The sequence below is a fragment of the Gossypium arboreum genome, chromosome 3, assembly GCF_025698485.1.
Source record: "Gossypium arboreum isolate Shixiya-1 chromosome 3, ASM2569848v2, whole genome shotgun sequence".
Taxonomy (NCBI): domain Eukaryota; kingdom Viridiplantae; phylum Streptophyta; class Magnoliopsida; order Malvales; family Malvaceae; genus Gossypium; species Gossypium arboreum.
Genome location: NC_069072.1, coordinates 42,159,491 through 42,165,490, shown reverse-complemented (window position 1 = coordinate 42,165,490; position 6,000 = coordinate 42,159,491). Strand labels below are relative to the sequence as shown.

Genomic DNA, 6,000 nt, shown 5'->3' with positions numbered 1-6,000 from the left:
AGGCTCATTAGAATTTAGTTTAGCTTTTGTCTTACCTATCACAGAATCATCGTCATTTACCTCCTCTCTTTGGGCAAGACACAGTTCCAACGTGTCCTTATGTATGATTTCCTGTAAAGAATTTTGAGTAGCATGGTCAATAGAATCAATAAAATAACAGGAGTCAATTTGTTATCTAGAAAATCTCATGGCATCATAAATTTTAAAAATAATCTTTTCGTCACCTACCCTAAGCACAAGTTTACCGTCACCCATATCAATAACAGCCCTAATAGTGGCTAAAAATGGGCGACCTAAAATTAAAGGCACCTCAACATCCTCATCCATGTCAAGAACAACAAAACCAACAGGGAATATGAATTTATCTATTTTTACGAGTACATCTTCAATAATTCCCCTAGGATATTTAACAGATCTATCAGCTAGTTGAATACTCATCTTAGTAGGTTTTGGCTCCCCAAGGCCAAGTTGCTTGAACATTTTGTAAGGCATCAAATTAATGCTAGCGCCTAAATCAGCTAATGCCTTTTCAACATTTAAACTACCAATTAAGCAGGGAATAGTAAAACTTCCTGGATCTTTTAGTTTGGTTGGTAGTTTATTTTGGAGTATGACCGAGCATTCCTCGTTGAGTTCTACTGTAGATAACTCTTCAAACTTCCTCCTATTCGTTAGAAGCTCCTTCAGAAATTTTGCGTATGTAGGCATCTGAGAGATAGCTTCAACAAAAGGTAAGTTAATATGCAACTGTTTAAAAAGTTAAAGAAATTTACCGAATTGTGCATCCATGCGGTCTTTCTTCAACTTTGCTGGATATGGGATTGGTGGTTTATATTCCCTCAACACCGATCTTTCATTATTTTCGGGTTTTACCTCATCGTCTTCGTTTCTGTTAGCTTCTTGTGGCAGCTTCTTTTCAGATTCAGTTAACACTTTCTAGATTCTTAGTGTAACTACTTTCACATGCTCTTTTGGATTGGGTTCAGTGTTACTAGGTAGACTCCTTGGTGGTCTCTCTGAAATCATCTTAGCCAGCTGTCCTATTTGATTCTCGAACCCTTGAATTGATGCTTGCTGATTTTTAAGTACAGTTTCAGTGTTCTGAAAATGGGATTCCACTACTAAAATAAACTTTGTCATCATCTCCTCAAGGTTCGACTTTTTCTCTTACTGGTAAGGTTGTTGTTGGAAGCCTAGAGGGGGTGGTGGTCTCTGATTCCCTTGGCCTCCCCATGAGAAATTTGGGTGGTTCCTCCAACCTACATTGTAAGCATTACTGTAAGGATTATTTTGAGGTCAAGGATTATTACCTATATAACTCATTTGTTCGTTCTCCATGTTGGGGCCGTAGGGTGGGTATTCTGAATTGCTCATTCCACCTCCACTTGCATCGCATTGTATTTCTAGATGTACCTGCATAGAACCAAATAAACCATCAATCTTTTTATTCAAAAGTTCTACCTGATTTGAAAGCATAGTAACCAAGTCGACGTTAAAAATGCCGGCTACTTTGGTCGGCTTTGTCCTCATGACTTGCCACTGATAATTGTTCAATGGCATCTCTTCTATGAACTCATAAGCCTCTTCAGGTGTCTTATTATTGATGATTCCACCAGCAGCTGTGTTGATCATTTGTCTAGTTGAGGGATTCGAACCGTTGTGGAAAGTTTGAACCTGTAGTCAAAGAGGTAACCCATGTTAAGGGCATCTTCTCAATAAATCTTTTCATCTCTCCCATGTATCATAAAGTGTTTCTAAATCCATCTGCACAAAAGAAGAGATATCATTCATTAACTTTGCCGTTTTAGCCGGTGAAAAATATTTAAGCAAAATTTTTTCGGTTATTTGTTCCCAAGTAGTGATTGACCCTCGTGGTAACGAGTTCAACCACTGTTTAGCCTTATTTCGTAATGAAAAGGGAAATAACTAAAGGCAAATGGCATCGTAAAAAATGCCATTGATCTTAAAGGTGTCACAGAATTCCGAAAAATTTGCTAAATGTGTGTTTGGATCCTCGTCCTACAAACCATCAAACTGAACAAACTATTGTATCATTTGAATCGTGTTAGGTTTCAGTTCAAAATTATTTGCAACAATAGCAGGTCTAATTATACTCGATTCAGTTCCTATTAAATTGGGCTTAGCATAGTGTACATAGTACGAGGAGCAGGATTCTGATTCACTGGATTTGCGGCAACCACAGGAGGCAGCGGATTATTTTGATTTTCAGCCATCTCCTTTGTATTAGTGGTGTCGTCCTCGTGCTCTTCCTCTATATACCATAAACTTCACCTTATTTCTCTATGATTTCTACGAGCTGTGCTTTCAATTTCGCTGTCAAAAAGTAAAGATCCTAACGAGTTTCTTCTAGTCATAAACTATAAAAACCTGTTAGAAGTAAATAAAAGAAAAATTAGTAATTAAAATAAAAACAAAATTAAATTGCAATAAAAATAAAAAATAGCTAAAGTAATAAAAATTAAGTGTTTTTAATATCTTAGTCCCCTGCAACGGCGCAAAAAACTTAATGGTTGCTAAACTAACTAAAAATTCGACTAAGGCAAGTGCACCTATCGAACAATAGTATAGTTATAGTGAGACCGGAAATATTGTATCCACAAGGACTAAAAGTACTAGTAATTACTATATTTTTATTATCTAGCCTAAGAATTAAAAGGATGTTTTCAACTAAGATTAACTATCTAATTAACTAAGAACACGACAGAGATTAAAGTTGGAAAACCGATGGAGAAGACAATACCCAAGGAAGAATTCACCTAGACTTCACTTATTACTTTTGAATTAGACGATTTATTCACTTGACTTAATCCATAGAAATCCACTTATGTTAATATCTCTTTCGAGACTAAAAACAACTGACTCTAGGTTGATTAATCGAAATCTCTTTCTAATTAAAACCCCTATTGTCACATTAACTTTGTCTATGGACTCCATTATTAGATTTGACTCTAATTCGACAGATTTATGTCGTCCTATCTTTAGGATTGCATGTAACTCCGCTTAATTATGGAAGATCTACTCTTAAACAGAGACTTTTGCTCCACTGAATAAACACATCAAAACCTGAATTAATATCCTGGAATATTAAAGCAAGGATTAAAACTCATAACTAAGAATAAGAAAAGTATTTATCATATAATTCAAATAATAATAAGATCTATCTTAGGTTTCATCTCCCTTAGGTATTTAAGGAGTTTAGTTCATAACGACAGGGGAAAACATCCCAAATTTAGGAAAATAACAAAACATAAGAAACCCAAAAACTTCAATAGAAATTGAATGGAGATCTTCAGTCTTGAAGTAATTCCTACTTCCGAGCTGATTTCAATGGCTGTCTTCGAGTATTTTCTGCTCTCTGCTTCCGTATCCCCTTTGATCCTATTCTAGGGTGTTTTTATAGACTTTGGAATGCCCAAAATAGCCCAAAATTAGCCTTTTCCGAATAGAACTAGACTTGGGCTCGACAGGGACACGACCGTGTGCCACGCCCGTGTGAAGGTGCTCAAGCCGTGTGAAATTCTGACTGGTTTAATATCGACACGGCAATGACACACGGGTGTGTGGCTAGCCCGTGTGTCATACATGGGCGTGTGGATTACCCGTGTGGGAGTGCCTAGGCCGTGTGAAACACTGATTTTAGCCTATTTTGTCCGTTTTTGGCCCGTTTCTTGCTCTTTTCACTATCCTATGCTCTTCTGAGTATAAAACATGAAATTAACGGATTAGGAGCATCGAATTCAGTAAAACCAAAGATAAATTATCCATAAATATGTCAAGCATGGGATAAAAATATGTATATAATATAGTTTATCATGTATGAATAGTTGTGGATTGATCATTATGATACGATATTGTGATGTGAGACATGTGTGATGACTATTGTGAATTGTGTTGTGTTGTGGGCATAATATATATGTCAAATGACAATGGCAATGACAATGATATGTTAATAATGCAAATACGTAACGAAAGCAAGCGAAATTTCGGTAAGTATATATGTGTTGAATTATGGAATGTGATATTATTATGACAAGCAATATGTAAGAATACTTGTATGTGATATATGATGTACTAATTTTAATGCACACATATGTGGTAGGATATGTGATTGTAACCTCCTATTTTTCAGTGATATCGGAAACAGTGATTTTGGGGCCACAAATTCGATAAGTGAGTTTGGAAACATTATTATTTAATATTTACGAGTCAAATATAGTGTAATGATAAATTTTGATTTAATGATTTTTGTTAAATGAAAGAATAATTAGGTTCAAGTGGTATATCCCTAAAGTCAAGTGGTTTTAGAATATGAGGTATTGAGACCTCGTTCTATAAACCAAGCCTGTAAATATTTTTATTAAATATTTACAGAGTGATTATATAGGTGTATTAAAGTTTGGTCTGAAAATTTTAACTTTTGCATAGTTAATTAAGGTAAAAGGACGAAATTGTAAAAGTTACAAAATTTACTTCCTATTGGTTTTAATTAATTAATTGGTTTATTTAGTTAATGTGAGAGGACTTAAATGGTAATTAAATTATCAAAATTAAATTTGGACAGTAGGTGGAAGAATTTGATTAAAATTTAAGTGTTTTATAATAATATTATTATATTAATTAAATGTTAAATTAGTAAAAAGCAAAAAAGAAAGCGTCATCTCTTTCATTTTAATTTTTCTTCCACCGAACCTCCATGGCAATGAAGCTTGAAGTTCGGCCTTGGTTTTGATCATGCATGGTAAGCATTTGTTAATCTATTTTTCGTAAATTTATGTTTTTGATATCGTTGTAATTTAATCTAGCTAACTTGGGGATTAATTTGTTAAACTTTTAAATGTTTAGAATTTTATCATGGATGAAATTGGGGTATTCTTGAAATTTTATGATAGATTATAAAGCTTGGTTGTTAAATATAAGTATTTTGTTAAGTAAATTTTGATAATTTTCAAGTTTAGGAACTTATTTATGAAAATGGTAAAATTTAAGGAAAATAGTATAAATTATGGATAAATATGGGCTGTTATAAGATTGGGTAAAAATCTGGCTAGCATGATTTATGGTTAAAAATGGTGAATTGCAAGTTTCGGATTTAGGGACTAAATATCATAAATGTTAAAATATTAGGGGTAATTTTATAAATTCACCTTAAATTGGATTATAGGCTTGAATTGATTATGTTAAGTTATTTGAATGGTTTACTTGAATAAAAATTATTATTTAGATTAAGAAACGAGCCAAACGGATCAAAATCGAGGAAAAACTAAGTGTTGGATTAGTTGTCGCCTTCGTTTTACAACTGTATTTATCGAAATAAGTTTGTATGTGTTGTAATCACTTTAATGTTATTTAAATTGAATGTTTATTATGTTGTTTCGATGTAAATGAATCAATATATAAATGTATCAATACTTTGATGAATTGACGGTTATCGAGTTCCGGTTGAACCTTAAGAGTTCTTAGGATACAAATGACATGTTATTAGGGATTTCATGTTTCGGGTGCTGGTCTTGAATGCCCTACCGATGACTGAGGTCCCGCATTTATTGGATACTCCACAGCTTGTGTGAGCAACATAGTGTAGCTTACATTCCGACCCACACCTCGTGCGAACAGACTCATTTCATAGTTCATGTGAGCATTGATATAAAGGAAACGTTACGGTTATATATAAAGGCACACTATGTGTGAGCTTTCCCGAGTATCCAATGTAATTCTAGATGGTTCAATGGGTAAGAAAAGGGAATGAAACTATAAGTTCACAATTGGGATGTAATATGATGTTATAAAAAGATTGATAAGTTAAAGTATATACTTACATATGAGAAATCTACTTATGCTACGGATGAACTCATTTATATCATGGAAAAATGCACTAACTTGTGAATTGATGATGTTGTTTTGGCTTATACTAAGCATTTGGAATGGAACGGTAAATAAGTAAATGGAATGGTTCATAATCTTATGAAAAGGTTTATGAAT

At 33.8% G+C, this 6,000-nt stretch overlaps 1 non-coding gene across 1 annotated transcript; it reads left to right on the top strand.

The window, feature by feature from the left end:
* Window positions 1-1,690: 1,690 nt before the first annotated feature.
* Window positions 1,691-1,797, top strand: LOC128291221 (small nucleolar RNA R71). Its single transcript, XR_008280997.1, has one exon. It is a non-coding gene; the product is annotated as a small nucleolar RNA R71 (small nucleolar RNA).
* Window positions 1,798-6,000: the final 4,203 nt, after the last annotated feature.